Raw genomic sequence first — 15,118 nt, forward strand, 5'->3', positions numbered from 1 at the left:
GGTGACCTCGGGCGCTCCAGCCAGGGACCTCTGCCCCACCCCCCACTTTACCCAGACTCTGCCCTTCTTCCGCCTCTTCCCCCCCACCCGCCTTTCATTTCTTCCTGCCCCTCCCCCCCCAATTCTGAGAGAACATGGATAGGCCTGGGCCCCGGAAGCCATGGGGGTGTCTGGCGTGCCCCCCCCCCCCGGCCTTCCTCACTTAACCTTGCAGGGTGTGACGGGGCAACTGTGCCTGCGGGGCAGGGCTTGCAGGGAGAGCCACTCAGAGACGCAGGAAGGGGCACGTGTGGCCACCCCGTTCAGCAGTTAAAATATGGGGGGCACAGGGGGCCAGTGCACTTCCTAAGTCCCCTGTGGTGTCCGAGCACGTGGCTTAGGGACAGGCTGGCTGCGGAGTGTTAGCTGCAGGGCTGACCGTGGCTCCCTGTGTCCGTGCGTTGGTGGGCAACAGGCTCCTTCCCCCAGCCGGGTTCATGGCAAGAGGAGCAGGTACCAGAATGTGTTTCCTTGCAGGGGGCAGCCTCGTGGTTGCAGGACTGCAAAGGGCCTGGCCATAGGGAGCACATCACTGCCTTTATGCATCGCCATATCCTGCCAATCACACACCTTAAGCTGCTTGTCCACCGTACCGAGAGCAGGTCAGTGCACTTACACATCGTTGCCGTAGCTTCACATTTATCACCATAGTCAGGCACGAGAAGAAACTGTTGTTGATCTGACAATAAGAACAGCCTGGCTGACTTAGAGTAACGGTCTGTCTCGTCCAGTGTCAGGTTTTTCATAAGGAATGTACAGAAGAAGGAATTTATTGAGTGATTCATCCCCTATTGTCCCAATTCCATTTTCTGGAAGTTGAAGGTTTATAAACACTCAGAGCTTATGGTTGTGTCTTTGACCTTCTTGGCTAATAGCCACTGATGGACCTATATCCCATGGATTTTTCTGAATGATACACTTCCTGCAGTGGTTTTATGTCAGTCAGGAGTACTTTATGCAGGCCAGGAAAGTATTCAGCAGTCATACCACGAAGGGAGAAATAGCAATTCCAAACTCCATAATACATAGTCCTGCTGTGAGTGCAGGGGACTAGACTAAATGACCTCTCAAGGACCCTTCCAGGCCTGTGTCAATGAATCTTTTCCTATATCAAGCTAATTTGGTGTAGACACTAAATAATGTTAACACAATGTCTAACCATCCTGAACACTGTTATGCATGCAGGTGTGCAACTCAAGTGCCATTCTCAAATGCTAGTCCCTGATGTGACCAAATCTGTGTCACTTAGATGAACAGGTACAAAATTACACAGTGATGTTCCCTATTGATTCCCTTGGTGAGTCCAGATCAAATGCATAATGATAACAAGTCAAATGATTTTTCCCATTGGGGGAAAAACAGCAAAAAACTGGGATCCGAGTCAATGTTCAGTTTGTCCTTTATATCATCCTTAGATATGCAGACTGCAATTAAAACTTACCAAACAATTTTTGTGATGTGTGAGACCGGATAGCCCCTAGCTTGTTTTTGGTCTCTGTCAGCTCAGCAGGATTTGCAGGCAGGAGACAGAATTACTTTGTCAGTACTTTGTCAAGAAAAAAATTAGTGATGGTGACCCCAATTATAAAAGAGGCCAAGTTAGGGAAGCTTTTCCGCAATAATGGTGCCTATCTTAAACTTAAATGGAATATCTTACATATTCTCACCACTTAGAACTGGTTCAGGAAAAAAGTAATTTTCCCCTTCCCTCCCCATTTTTCATTTCTTTTTTATTATTTTTTTATCTCTCTGCTATTATTCCTATCAATGTAGCAGCTTGAGGGCCCTCCGTACTAGGTGCTGTACATTTACATAATGAAAGAGTCCCTTTCCCAAAGACTGAGAGGTGTTGTAGCTGCAAAAACAATGAGGAGTCCTCTGGCACCTTAAAGACTAACAGATTTATTAGGGAAGGAGTGGGCAATAAGGTGGTGGTTCGTGAGGGTTAGCCCCTGTTGGGCCACCGCCGCTGTATTTACCTCCATGGATGCAGGTACTGGTGATCATAGCGCCTCTTGGTTGTGGTCACTGTTCCTGGCTAATGGGAGCAGCAGGTGACGGTGTGGACTGGGACACCACTTCCTGCAGCTCCTGTTTGTCGGGAACAGCGATCTGTGCCCACCCTTTCCCTGAAAAAAGTAGTGAGTACACATTCACTGTTTTGTTAACAAAAGGCAGTTTTGGGCAATAAAACATGCCAGCGTAGACAAAGCCTAAGACACAATAAAGTAATTTGCCAAAGGTGTCGGTGGCAGAACCAAAAATGGAGCCCATATCTCTCGAGTCACAGTCTAAAGTCACAACACTGTCTTTCCTTACTAATCACACTTTTCACGCCAAAGGGTTGGGGTGGGAGGATAACAACTAAGGCTATGTCTACACTGGCAATTGAGTGACAAATTTTTTGCCATTCAAAGTTGCTAACCCCCACTCCCCACCCCTGACAAATTTTTTAGCAGCGAAACAGTGCTTTGACGAAGCAAATGCTGCTCATAGGGACTAGAAGTATTTTGTCAGCAAAAGAGCTGACAGAGGCCCCACTGCCCAACTTTTAGTGACAGGAGTGTGTTGACACAACCTCTTTGCTAAAAGCTGTTAGTGTGGACATAGTTTAATAGATGCACAGTTCGCTATAGGACAAAGGGATTTTGGCCAAGGACCACTTTGATGGATGTGTCGATGAATATGTGGATTGTGTGCTGCGTTTAGAGTGGGTCTAAATGCCTGCATGAATAGTAAATTGGCCTCGATATCTTCTTGATCTCTTTTCCTGTCTTTGAGTTCAGGCTCTCACACAACTGAAATTCTAAGATGTTCAGTGGTTTTCAGAGTATAGTGTAGAAGGAAATGTTTTTGCATCAGGAGCAGAACTTTGTGAACAAAATAGAAAACCATCTAATTCCCCTCGTTTCTGGTTTTGCCATGGACTTGAAACTTGATATATTCCTTGAAGCTGTTGCACCTTTCAGGCAAGCCTGGGATTAATGCCAGGAGAACCCCAAGGCAAAACTCAGAAGAAGGAAGGAGATTGAATTTGTGCTGTCTAAACATCACTGCCCACTGCAAATAGAGTTGCCAGCCCTCATAGCAACATAAAACTGGAAGAAGTATGGTCAGTTGTACTATAAACAATTAATGACAATGACTAGACCTACTTTCTACTGAAGCTTTTTGATGCTCCAAATATAGAGGAAAATTATGAACTGTGTTTGTAAGGTAAAGGTTCTTGGGCATGAATTCTTTCTGAAAGAAATTGCTGCTGCCTCCACAGCCTACAGTCTTTGTAGTCTAAAGGAGTCGAACTGTGACAAAAGCCAGTGAAATCGTTCCTGGAGTGACGGAGTAATTTATCTATTGCCCAGCTTTGTGTCTGAATTAGCCGGCAATGCCAGCTGCACTGAAAAGCTGAGCTAGAGGTGTCTGCATCCGCACATGTCTCTTAGGCTATGTCTACACTACTAGGTTATTTTGAACTAACTTATTTAGAAAATAACTCCTGAAATAACTATTTTGAAATAGCATGTCCACGCTAGAGAGAAGCCTCGAAATTAGTCCAAGGCAGACTCCCTTAATGTGAATGTGTTACCTCAACTTAGAGCCCCAGGAAGCGCTGGGGAGTAATTACTTTGAATGACTCTGGGGAGTAGTTATTTTGAAATAACAGCAACTAATCGTCCACACCAACCTTCTTTCGAAATAAACAGTATTCCTCGTAGAATGAGGAGTTATTATTTTGAAAAAAACAAGTCCATTATTTCAAAATAATTTCAAAATAATGGGCTTGCTGTGTGGACGCTCACCTTGTTATTTCAAAATAATGGGAGGTTTTTTTTAAATAACTCTGTAGTGTAGACATGCCCTTAGTGACTTTCAGCATACTTAGTAGTGAAAGTGGTGGATGAGCTGTAGAAAGCAACTAAAAATATGTATTCAGACGTTTAGCTAGTGTCCCCATCAGCCCACAGTAACCCCTCCCCCCACCACATCCACAATTATTTAGGGAGGCCCTTATTACAGTCCGTATAATAGTCCATTTAAGTCAATGGAAACATTCCCTTTAGACTGAATGGGAGATGAAGCAGGCCCTAAATTTTAACCCATCTGGTTGTCATTCAAAACTTTTTTTCCCCTGCAGAATTAGTCTGTCAGAGTGAGAAACCAGACACCAGAGGAAAGCTCCTAACTCTAGATGTCAAAAGCGGCTGCTTTTTTACATATCGATTGTTAACTTGAACAGTTTGCTGGTGGAGCTGTAGACATTTCCTCCTGTGACAGCAATTTGTTGATTTCACTCCTTTGGCTTGAGCTGGAGTTTCTGTAAGTAAAACCAAAGTTGATATTCAGTAAGTGACGATTCCTTTGTTCCTCGCATTCTATGTCCTTCCTTTCTCCCACCCTTCATCTATTTAAATTGTGAATTCCTCAGACTAAAAGCTGTCTCTTATTTTGCGTATGTACAGCATCTAGCAGTTGGGAGGCTCCAGGTGCTACAGTAATATAAATAATTAACAACAACAACAAATCTTCTAATTATCTGGCCACTGAAAAGCAGACAATCAATTCACATAAGCTACGTCTAGACTGCATTGCTTTTTTGGGATAGCAATGCCGCGTCCAAGGACATTTTTGAAAGAACGGACATGTTCTTTCACCATCCCTGTAAACCTTGTTCTATGAGGAGTAAGGGAAGGCTTGAAAGAGCACTTTCTTTCGCAATTTGGTGCTGTGTAGACACGCCAAATTTTGAAAGAACCTCTTTTAAAAGTAAATTGGAAAAAATACACAATTTGCGTACTGCAAATTGCATTTCTTTTTCCAATTTAACAGTGCAGCGGAGATGTAGCCTTATAGAATAACCCTGACTGGCACTTGGTTTATTGTTTAGACTCCACCATAGGTTCCGAACCATAGGTTGGGAACTCACTTAGTATGCTCGATAAGGGCACGTCTACACTCGCCATGATGGAGATTGGTGTTCTGGTGTTCGATTTAGTGGGTCTGGTGTAGACCCATTAAATCGAAAGCTGAGGACAGCTCTTGACAGCCCCTGTACTCCTTGCAGTCACAAGGAGTAAGGGTATGTCTACACTACCCTCCTAGTTCGAACTAGGAGGGTAATGTAGGCATACCGCACTTGCAAATGAAGCCCGGGATTTGAATTTCCCGGGCTTCATTTGCATAAGCGGGGAGCCGCCATTTTTAAAACCCCGCTGGTTCGAACCCCGTGCAGCGCGGCTACACGGGGCATGAACTAGGTAGTTCGAACTAGGCTTCCTAGTTCGAACTACCTAGTTCGTGCCCCGTGTAGCCGCGCTGCACGGGGTTCGAACCAGCGGGGTTTTAAAAATGGCGGCTCCCCGCTTATGCAAATGAAGCCCGGGAAATTCAAATCCCGGGCTTCATTTGCAAGTGCGGTATGCCTACATTACCCTCCTAGTTCGAACTAGGAGGGTAGTGTAGACATACCCTAAGGGAGTAAGGGCTGTGTGGATGCCGCCAAGTTCGGTTTAAGGTAAGTCAGCTCCAGCTTCGTATTTTACGTAGCTGGAGTTGTGTACCTTAAGCCAGCCTTCCAGGTTCAGTGTAGACCTGGCCTAAGAGTTGTCCCATAAAGATTAGCAGTCCATTACTGAAAGAGCCCTCTGAAGCTTTAAAAAACCCATCACCAGTTATCTTACCAGTCACCGTGCGGAAAACTGCTCAGGAAATGAAATACTGAACTCTGTGCTGCATGGCATATAGCTGAATGCAGCTATGTCAGCACAGTCACCATTAAGTTATGAAAATTGAACATTGTCCTTGTGGGTTAAAAAAATTCCAGCCATGCCAAAAAGCAACAGCAAATTGTCTTTAGGAAACTGTATAAATGAGAGTAAGCAGCAAATTCAGCATTTTGACTGTTTTCCAATTGCCCATAGCTACACTTGTTAAATTGAGTGCTGCGTGCATAAATCAAAACAGGATGTTTTCTTTTACCTAACAATGGCAAAGCTCTGTGCCAGTTTTTAAATGTGTTTTCTTGTGTGGATCCAATTTGAAGTTTTAAATACATTTTTCCCTATAGGTCTCTATACATATTGCATATATATACACAGCCAGGCGTTTTAACTTAGCAGGTTTAGAGGTTTTTTTTAAGAGAAGGGTTAACAAAAAATCAACAACTACCATTCGTGTTGATTTTTATTGTGCCCTTGGGTGCAATTAAATGTTGAGATTGTTATTGAATGTTTCTTGACAGATTGAATTTTCCTGTTTAGGAAGGCCACATACATACACTACATACCTACATCCCTTTCTGGAGGTAAGGCATTTCAGAAGCAATTGTACTGATAAAATAAAGACAATAGTGCAGTTAAGAAATGGAGACACCCAATAATTAAATAGACAATATCAGAGCCGCTGTGTGTTTTAAGATTTGAATGGCTGGATTTTTCTCCTTATACTTGTTTCCAAATTTTATTTTATTTTATTTTCTAACCAAATGTTTTAAGATTGTTTATAGGAATTTTTAAAATTTTATTTTCGGGTCTGTTGTAAATAAACCAAAATTTATAAGCAACTATTTAGATATCTTAGGTACTTACATGACGTTCCACTGTTGCGGAATCTGAGCGTCTCACATTCTTTTAATGTATTTAGCCTCCCAACTCCCCTGTGGGGTAGGGAATAGCTATTATCTCCATGTTACAGATGGGGAATGGAGCCACAAAGAGATTAAGTGACTTGCCCTAGGTCACATAGGGAGTCTGTGGCGGAGCAGGGAATTTAACCTTGTGTCTTCCAAGTGCAGGGCTAAAACCAATAAGAAGCACTTCGTGTGGCTTTGGTCTTATAAGGAATCCAGCAATTAACACACTGTGTGACTGAAATAAATGACTCAACAAACCTGTGTGTGTTTGAGTGAATATGTCTAGCATTCACAAGTAATTACGTGATAACAAACCAGTTTGGGTTTTTGAGCTATCCTGAATTACAAACGGATCCCATACTTCCAGGACAACACTATAACGATATTGACGAGTAATTTTACAATAATGAACCAGCATATGTGTGAAATGTGGGTAGAAAGATAGGCTAGGATGAAAAACTGTAATATCTTGCACACCAAGGAGGAGAGGATATTTGACTATACTGGAAAAGCTATAAACCAATAAATGTCAGTAAAAAGAATACATAACACAGGTCCATATTAGGGATGTAAGAGTGTAGTCATTTAAATGGGTGATGGTTACCCAAATGGTTACACATGGCTGCCGGTCTGGTTCCCAAGGCAGAAGCATGGGGCAGCAACCGGCTTCCCATGAGTGGGGCGGCAGGTGGGAGCCAGTACTGACTGGGAGCTGGCTCCTGGCATACACCAGTTCCTGGGGAGCCACCTGAAGCCTGGTGTGTAACTGTGTAACAGCTGAATTTTCCAGCCATTATTCAGTTAGCTAATTACACACCTTTTAAGAGCCATAGTCCATATAGGCTCTCCTTTTTATTAGAGGAAGGGTCCCGCAGAGCAATGCTAATTTATATCAGCTGAGGATCTGGCCCAGAGAGTACCCTTTTGTCCTCTTCTCTGGACATTGGCAAAAACCTATATTTTCTAATTTATGATGGTATTTGCAGGGGAAGGGGGAGGAATCAAAATCTGTTTAATTGGTGCTGATTGCCCCAGCCAAGACCCAAATGCAGACAAGTAATTCCACCAACAATTTGAAAACGACAGTGTCCACAGAGTCATACACTGTTTTTTCAAATCTTTCAGCAGCTCCTTTTTTATCCCTTCACAAGCTGTCCACCCACTGCTACAGTTGTTATTGTTACATTTACGCAACAAGCAGTTAACCTGATCAGATTGCAGTCTTTCCCATAGTATCCGTCCATCAGCTGTCTGCCTCTTCTGGAGGAGGTCTGTGAGCAATAGTGCACGGCAGGGTGTGTGGTTGTAATAATACTGATCACTTCTGAAGCAATTTTTACACTTGTAGATCTCAAAACATTTAACAAAGGCTGTCCCAATGGATCATTTCCAAATTTTGCACAGAAACTAGTGCCCTCCAGGACAGGCAGTATCATGTTATACAATACAGACATGACCAGTTTTTGTAGATGGGGAAACTGAGGCTTAGAACATGTGTGAGTCACTCATGGACACACAGCCAGTCTATATTAAAGTCAGGGATTGAATTCAGACCTTTACACTCTTGAGTCAGATCAAAAACTCTCCAGAAAGTATCGTAGTTTATCGGAGACAATATAGAATTAGGAAACAGTGTTATCTGTTGGCTAGAGCAAGGGATTGGAAGGGAAGTAGTCTGGGTTCAATTCCGGATTCTGTCACTGATGTATCTTGTGACCCTTGGCTGTCAAATAATTTAGCTATGCTTCAGTTTATTCAGTAGTAAATGGGGCTATTTTACCTACCTTACAGCAGGGCGATGCGATTTAATCCATGATTATGGAATGACTAGGAACACTGTGCAAGGAACCTGTTGGAAGTACATTGCACAAGGATTAGACAGGTTATGTTCAAGATGATTTGATTAGAGTTTGTGTTATGATGTTGCCCCTCACCACTGTATGTTTCAGCATTGCATTTGTGGAAACAGTTTTATAATTACAGTATTGCAGTTCTTGGCACGTACATCTTATTTTCTAATGTTGGTTCCACAGCCCTTCCCAGAAGTGGAAAACTCTTGTTGCCTTCATGTTACAGATGGGTGAAATGAAGGCACTGAGGCAGTGATTACTAAAGATGACACAGTAAATCAGTGGTTTTCAAACTTTTTTTCCTCACAACCCAGTTGAAGAAAATTGTTGATGCCCGTGACCCAACGTAATTGTATCCTTTGACTAGGCTCCGAGCTGGGGCTGGGAATGAAGGGTTTGGAAGACAGGAAGGGACTCAGGATTGGGGCAGGAGATTGGGGCGCTGGGTTGGACATGGGCTTACTTCCAGTGGGGATTCTAAGGCTGCTTCCCACCTGTCTTGTCATCTCAGACCAAGTTCTGTCCCAGGAGCAGCAAGGGGCAGGTCTGAGTCCTAGGCAGAGGTGTGCAAGCAGCTCTGCATGCTGCTTTCACACACAGGTACTGTCCACTCCAGTTTCCATTGGCTGGAGTGTGGAGCCGGTGTCCACGGGGAGGGCATTGTGTGGAGCCCTGTAGCCCCCTGCCTAGGAGCTAGACCGGCTGCTGGTCACTTCTGGAGTGCAGTGTGGTTCATAGTGCAAGGACAGGGAGGAAACCTGCCTTAGCACCCCCACTATTCACTTGGTCACGGCCCGTACTTTGAAAACCACTGCAGTCAATTGGGGCAGAGCTCAGAACAGGACCCAGGTTCACAGGTCACAGTCTGAGCTGTTGGACTGAGCTACCGTCACATCATGTGACACATGTATGATACTTTATGCCGCTGAGATGATTCTTTGTTCTTATTTAGCCTGTTAGCCCGAGCTCCACAGATGTAGCTTTCAGCCTCACTTCCTCATCTTGCCTCCTTTCTGTGGTCTTAAATAAAATTAAAATGGGAGTTTTCTCTAATCAAATGGGAGAAGACTCCTGCTGCTCCTTCTCCACCCAGTCTAGGATGGTGAGATCCCCTGGTCGTGCACAGAACTTGATTTTGCCCAAGCTTTCTTGAGCCTAGCTCACCTGTGGCGAACTGTGCTTGTCAGGGTTTCAACTGGCAAGGTTTCCATTGCTGAGCATTTGTTTCATGTGTTGTTTGTTTTGACAGCTGGGTGTTAAACACTACCGAGGTGAAGGGGTTTTGTCAGTTTATATTTAAATCATGAGTTCCGTTCTCCTGGGATGCAGAGTGAACTATTAGCAGGATGAAAAGCAGCTCACTGCAGTGCTGGCTTTTCCTGCACACAGCAGCTTTGCATTGGGAGTCCTATGAATATGGAAAATCTCCCATTCATCTGACCCGTGCATCCCGAAGCAGTGATGATTACCATTAATATGGAAAGAATGTGTGTTCCCCGTGCAGTGACAATAAAGCGCCTTGCTAAGGGCCGACCTTCCCACTGACACTGCAGGAAAAACTTAATGGTAGCTGGATGCTCTGATAATGCAAGGGCTGAGCACCCAGACCTATCACCAGCTGGCATGCAGTGGGTTAACTGGTCCCTCCAGTTGGAACTATAACTATTTCCTGATCCTCAGTCATTTGAAGAGTGTTTACTCTCCACCCTGCAATTGCCAGAATGGAGAATTGATTGGAGTTTGCAGGTGAAAATGGATTGCAACTTGCTGTCCATAGTGTCAATGGAGCTGATTAGCACATGCGTCTGTCTCCAATGGATTGATCTTACAGGTGAGAATCGTTCAGAGACCAGATGGGGCCATGGCCCTCCTGTAGGATGCTCATTCAAGGCAACCTCAGTTGTTCAGCCTGTGTCGACAAGGGGATGTTCGCTGCAGCAAAACAGCAAAATGAGTGTCATTCGTACTTAATCTAATCACTGGGACATAGGAAATGTCACTGCTACTGTACAAGATTAGTTTAAAAGCCTCCTAGTAGCATAGCATGACATATTCCCTTCCTGCTGTATTACAGCTCAAAAGAGAGCAAACGTTAGGGAGACTAATAGGATGCATGTTTCCTATTACTGACAGGGAATAAAATTTAATTTCCTTTTTTGCCTAGAATCTTTCAGACCCCATACACCTCAAAGAACTATATAAAGGAACTCATTAGCTAGTGAGGCTATTATTATTTATATTCTAGAAGCCCTCATTAAGGATCAGGGCCCCATTGTGTTAGGCACCGTACAAACATATAGTAAAGTGACAGCCCATGCCTTAGAGCAGTGGTCTCCAACCTTTTTAAGCACAAGATCACTTTTTCAATTCAAGTCAGTCCAGGATCTACCTTAAACCCAAATACTCTTGTCCCACTTCCTTCCTCGCCCCTTCTCCAAGGCCTTGCCCTTTCCCCGCCCCACTCCTTCTCAGAGGCCTTGCCTTGCTCACTCTGTGGAGATGTGGTACTGGGGTGGGGTGGGGTGGGGTAGGGTGGGGGGGGGGGGAGAAACCTTGATATCACCAACCTCTTTTTTTTCTCCCCCATCCTGCACAGCAAGCAGGAAGATCTTGAGGTGCAGCTCCAAGGCAGAGGTTAGGAGAACCGTGGCAATGGGGGAAGAGGCAGCTGAGAGTTCTTTGCTGCAACTCTGGCTGCCCTGACATGCTTTTTTCATAGAATCACATCATATTAGAATTGGAAGGGACCTCAGAAGTCATCAGGTCCAATCCAATGCACTCACGGCAGGACTAAGCACCATCCAGGTCATCCGTGACTGATGTTTGTCTAACCGTCTATTAAAAATTTCTAATGATGGAGATTCCACAACCTTCCTGGGAAATTTATTCTGGTGTTGAACCACCCTGACAGTTAGGAAATTTTTCCCAATGTCCAACCAAAACCTCCCTTGCTGCAATTTCTTTGTAGCCTGGGACATTGGAAGCAGTTACGTTAAGAGGGAATTTAGATGTAGGCATTTGGGGTGATACCTTAGGCTCATAGAAGTCAATGGCAAAACTCCCATTGACTTCAGTGTGGCCATAATTTCATCCTCAGATTCTGTCGTGATATTTTTAATGGCTACAGTGGATAACCCACTAGTGTTGGACAAGAAAGGGCTTTGCTTTATTATAATCTCCACTGATACAATTTAGTAACATTGCATCACTATTAAATTAATGCTAAATCATTCCATAATAATATGATCTTAAATTTACATAGTGCATAGGATCCGCAAGGTGAGTGACTGACTTTACGTGATTAAGGAATCCCACAAGTGCAGTGCAGCCACATCTTGGGTGGAGCCGGTCAGCTGTTAAATAGCATTTAGCAACTCTACACAATAGGAAAAGGCAGGAAGGGACAAAGAATCCCATTTCCAGTTGAAACAGCAAGCAGGATTTAAACAGGCAAAGTCAGTGACCCAACATGGAATTCATTCAGGAGACTGGGGTTAACATCCTTGGGGAAATTGACATGGTGTGATTGTTCAAGAGGGACAAGCATTCAGTGATAATACAGGAATGTCCAGGTGCCTTAGAGTATGTCTACACAGCAGGGCTAAAGTCGGAATAAGCTATGCAACTTCAGCTATGTCAATTGCATAGCTGAAGTCAAAATAGCTTAACTCAGCTTTTAGCGCTATCTACACAGCGGGAATGCAAAGGAAAATCACTCTTCCTTTGACGTCCCTTACTCCTTGTAAAATGGGGGTTACCATGGGTACGAGTAAGAAGTCCTCCAGCTCAACATTATTTCGAAATAAAGGCTTGTAATGTAGATGCACACTCTGCTATTTCAGAATAACATTGCTGTGTAGACGTACCCTTAGAGAGAGAGCTTTTCGTAACTTAGACAATCCCAGGAATGTCTGAACTACTTGGAGGTCAGGGAGCACTTCATCCCAGGTACGACTCCACTAAAATCAACACTATAGAAGCACCTTCACTCAAGTGAGGCCCACGGATTGGCATTACAAGAGCAGGTGCAGGTCATAACTGAAATGCATCCACAGAGCATTTTGGGGGGTCAGGTCAACTGGAGGCAGAGCAGGACAGCAATGCATTGGCAGAACTCTGGGTGGGCTCAGAACTAGACTGGAGGTGGCAGGAAAGGAATTGTGGGAAAGAGCAAGGAATTGCAGGAAAGCTGTGTGGAAAAGCTGGAGTGCACTGAACCTCTTTCTAACCAATGATCCCTCACTTTCCTGAATGCCAAACGCACACACAGAAACGTTAAACAAAAGGCTACACCACAGTATGGGTCAAAGGATTCCTTTTTTGAGAGAGAGAGAGAAACTTTGCAAATTGGTACACAGGCTGTTTCATTATGACGAAATCAAGAAACACAGAAGTCATCTCTACTCAAGAGACTAAAGGCCAAGAATAAACTAGTTTCATTGCACATTGCAGGAGAATTGCCGCAGTACAATCCACTACTATGGATAGAGGCTTCTACTGTGCCCTTTTCTAATTCCAGAAAAGCAGCTACTTCCACACATGGATGTTGCAATGGAAGGGGTAGTGGGACACATACCCTGGACCAGTAATTGGCATCTTAAATTACTGAGTGGGCCACAGGAGTGGACCTACTTCTTCTCAGTGGGCTGCAAGATTGTCATAATTTAGACAGTCTCTTGGGCTAGGGTAGTTTTGCTAACTGCTCTTGCATACCTAGAATTTGCAGGGTGTGTGGCAGTGCTTTGATGGGTTGCAGAGGGAGCACATGGCTCTCACAATCAGTGTTGTGTGCAATCAGCATGATCCTCACTTCACGGGCCCTGGCTTTACACTCACGTCACTTCAGTAATACCGTTGGAAAAAAACCTATGCAGGCGGAAAGCATCAGAATCTGGCAACTCTGTATGTGAGCAATGGTAAGCAAAATGTCTCATGGGCCACACATAAAACCCCACATGTGGCCTTTGAGCTGCAGGTTGCTCACCACTGCTTGGACAATTATGGACCATTATGCTCCAAGATGGAGCAAGACATTCTTAACACTCCAGGGCTATGTCTGAACTGGCAGCTTCTTGCGCAAGAACTCTTTTGTGGAAGAGTTCTTGTGCAAAAGCTCTTCCACAAGAGAGCGTCTACACTGCCATGTGCTTTTGCGCAAGAGCATCCATGGCAGTGTAGATGCTCTCTTGCACAAGAAAGCTCTGATGGCCATTTTAACCACAGGGGCTTCTTGCGCAAGAAATTCATGATGCCTATCTACACTGGCCTCTTCTAGAAGAGCTCTTGCGCAAGAGGGCTTATTCCTCATGGGGAGAGGAATAACTCTTCCGGAAGAAACCCTGTTTTACAACGCTGTACTGTAAATTTACTTCTGGAAGAACGCTCATGCAGTGTAGACAGCCGGCAAGTTTTTGCGGAAGAACGGCTGTTCTTGCACAAGAAGCTGCCAGTGTAGACGTAGCAGAAGTAAAACATGCAGCAGGGAAGGCCATTTAACATGGCCATTTGCATAGAGCTGCTACAACCTTAAAAGGAAGGAACTTGCAAATGAGGGTTGGGAATTGTTAGGGATCAGAGCTTTGATTTGGTTCATTATATAGGAGGGGAGAATATACAGTGTCTGCTCCCCCACAATGAGGAAGTATTTATATCCAGGAGTTTAGTCCAGACCCATGTCTTGTTGTAACTTATGAAAACTAGGCTGAAATGAGGCCCTTTTTTGGCAGACTAGTTTATACTGTGCTCTCTTCAGTCTGATGCAAAGGTAACACTAGATCACAGGAGGTGCACTTCTGCCCAGGGTTATACTTAGCTGAAGTGACAGAAAGAAATCCACATCTGTCTTGCCTTTCATGTAACATTCAGGACTGGATTCAGACTTTCCCAGAGTTTTGGGATGTTCCAATCTGGGATTTTGCCTCATAACCGCTGCACACTTTTCTACTGCGCTCTTAAGAGAGCTTCCCCAGTAGAACTTTTTCATGTAGGTCCTAGGTGTATACCATGTAGGGGCCAGGCAAGGAACTTCAATGTGTTCATTAACTGAAGTAAGTTGTATGTAGCCTATCATATGGGCTGTCCTGTTTCACTCATTTTCATTGCATCCCCGAGTTTGATGCTCCTGTTTGATCTTTTTGGGAAGCCTGGGAAATATAGTTCAGAATACACTTGGGGTGTGTCTAAACTACATGGCTCCATTGATGGAGCCATGTAGATTAGGCTGATCGGCAAAGGGAAATGAAGCCGCGATTTAAATAATCGCGGCTTCATTTAAATTTAAATGGCTGCTGCGCTGAGCCAACAAACAGCTGATTAGCTGTTTGTTGGCTCAGCGCACTAGTCTGGACGCTCCCGCGCCAACCTGAAAGCCCTTTATCGACCTCCCTGTTATGCTTCATAGGATGATGTTTACTGGGGAGGTCAATAAAGGGCTTTCATGTTGGCAGGGGAGCGTCCAGACTGCCCCGATCTGCCGACAAACAGCTGATCGGCAGAGCGGGGCAGCCATTTAAATTTAAATGAAGCTGCGATTATTTAAATCGCGGCTTCATTTCCCTTTGCCGAACAAACAAATCTACATGGCTCTGTCGACGGAGCCATG

The 15,118-nt window shown here is 44.4% G+C and overlaps 2 long non-coding RNA genes across 2 annotated transcripts in view; one reads left to right on the plus strand and one right to left on the minus strand.

Annotated features, from left to right (window-relative positions):
- Positions 1-76: 76 nt before the first annotated feature.
- LOC112546262 (uncharacterized) overlaps positions 77-15,118 on the plus strand; it is a 117,706-nt gene continuing 102,664 nt past the window's right edge. Inside the window, exons 1-2 of the long non-coding RNA XR_012897654.1 lie at positions 77-641; positions 4,175-4,356. This is a non-coding gene — a long non-coding RNA (uncharacterized LOC112546262). The remainder of the gene's footprint in view (positions 642-4,174; positions 4,357-15,118) is intronic.
- Positions 4,233-10,211, minus strand: LOC112546263 (uncharacterized). Its single transcript, XR_003089914.2, has 3 exons — positions 9,682-10,211; positions 8,452-8,516; positions 4,233-4,354 (listed from the first exon to the last, which is right to left on the minus strand). It is a non-coding gene; the product is annotated as an uncharacterized LOC112546263 (long non-coding RNA).

The sequence above is a fragment of the Pelodiscus sinensis genome, chromosome 25 (genome assembly GCF_049634645.1).
Source record: "Pelodiscus sinensis isolate JC-2024 chromosome 25, ASM4963464v1, whole genome shotgun sequence".
Lineage (NCBI taxonomy): Eukaryota > Metazoa > Chordata > Testudines > Trionychidae > Pelodiscus > Pelodiscus sinensis.